This window comes from Gavialis gangeticus, unplaced genomic scaffold (genome assembly GCF_001723915.1).
Source record: "Gavialis gangeticus isolate Ggan-Ray unplaced genomic scaffold, GavGan_comp1, whole genome shotgun sequence".
Lineage (NCBI taxonomy): Eukaryota > Metazoa > Chordata > Crocodylia > Gavialidae > Gavialis > Gavialis gangeticus.
In genome coordinates, this window is record NW_017729026.1 from 19,823,826 (window position 1) to 19,825,864 (window position 2,039).

The window sequence follows — 2,039 nt, forward strand, 5'->3', positions numbered from 1 at the left end:
TGGATCGCCCGGCGCGCGCAGGCGCACAAGGCACGCCCCCTGGCCAGGCGCGGAATGATGACGTAGCAGTTGGCCGGGGTTCTGCTCGAGACCGGGCAGGTGCAGGATAATGACGTACACATTAGTTGGGACTGTGCACTGGGCAGGGCAGGCGCGGGATGATGACGTAGAGAACTGCCAGGCGCCGGTGTAGCCTGAGTCTCAGCAAATTGTTGGGCTGCTTGCTGGGGCTTGTTTCCAACAGCGCTGGCAGGCAAGTGGTAATTACTGTAGTAGAAGTGTTCAAAACTTACAGTCCTTCTTGAGGCAGCCAATTGGTGCTGCATATGCAAAGCCCAGGTCATCCTCAGGGAGGCTTAACCGACTTCGGGGTTTGCTATCCGTACTTCCTTATGGCCAGGGGTCCTGGTTTTCTCCGATTTAAAGAAATGCCCAATTTTCGGTTAAAAGAAAATAACCCCCGTCCACATTTTTCTGTGATGAGAATGAAACACCACGAATGGATAGATACAGATAAGAAGAAACACCAGTAATATATAGGTATTTATAGTGGTGTTTCATTTTAATCACAGAAGAATGTAGATTTGGGGTTACTTCGTTTTAACTGAAAATTGGGGGGGGGATGTTAAATCAGAGAAATTTTTCTTTAAGGAAAAATTGTGTGTTCCAAGCCAAATAAATTCCAAATTCATGAATCATTCAAGAACTATGTGGGCGTACTACTGGCAAACATCCTTCACCTGGGGCTTCAGATATTTCCAAATCATTTGGCAAGCATCCTACATGCAGGCCCAAGCCCAGAGGCTTGGGGTTTGGATGGCCCCAGGTTTTGCTTGCGCTCAGCCATGTGTCTGCAGGAGCAAGCTAGGGAGGAGTCTCCTAGTTCCATAAAGGTCTCAGAATCAATTTCCAGGACTCTGGGTTTTGCTTGCCCTCAGCTTCATCCTATTGGATTCCCTAGAATAGCAGTCAGAAAAGACCTAGCCTCAAGAGCCTTAAAATAATCATTGATCCTATTGTTTTTTGATGGATTAATGTTCTCAACACCTAGGCAGCAATGACTAAGAAATCAGGCAGAGGTGATCCCCTACAGCAGTACATTAAAAAGTGTGTCAAAACCTAGTATTGTATTTAGTATTTTTAAAATTAGATTCTCTTAGACGTACTGCCAGGATGGATTCTGGCCTGGAATCTCTTTAACGGAAGGCAAGGCTACCTATTTAGTGCCCAGTAACCTGAAACTGTTTCCCTGTCTTCTCTTGTCTTAGCAGATTTTACACTTGAAAACATCAGAGCATCAGGCCAGAAAATTGTGGCAGTCACTGGAAAACCACATTATAGCACATCAAGAATTAGTCCTTCCAACCATGAAGAAAGCAGATACTCAATGAAGTTTTCACATAATAGATAACAAGCAGATAAAAGGACCGGGGAACAGTACACAAGTTCAACACATCAGTCTAACCTGAACTGATATCATTTAAATGTACCTTGCCCAAGGTCTATCTTAGACCAGTCTAAAAATGGCACAAGCCACCTACGTGTTCCAAACTTCTGTACAGTTACAGGTTTAGATTAATCTAGGCTCACTTAGACTGGTCTAAGTGTAGTGTCTGTATGTGCCATGAATGGTGCTCCTGTTAATACCTATGGAGGAGTTATTGGTTTTGCAGTACGTTGAAGTTTTCCCATCTTACGCCTCTGCCATGCGGTTTGTACAGGGGACAATTTCTGGTGTATTATTGTAAAATTGCATGCTAGCATTCAGTCAAGAAGAGTTTGGTTTTCCTCAGGCAGGTTGTGATTTGGTCACCACAAATAAAGATCCTTCAAAAACAAAAAACAAATCTTGCTTCTCAATGGCCATACTGGACAAGTCTACACAAGATGCTTAATGCGCAGTAGCCTAGGAACACTGTGCAGTAGCACGTTGCAGCACAAACTGTACCAATATGCTACTGCACAGTATTATTAGGTGACTTCGCAGTAGCATCACTAAAAAAGCATTTGCTGCTGCTACTGTGCAGTAACTCTCATTA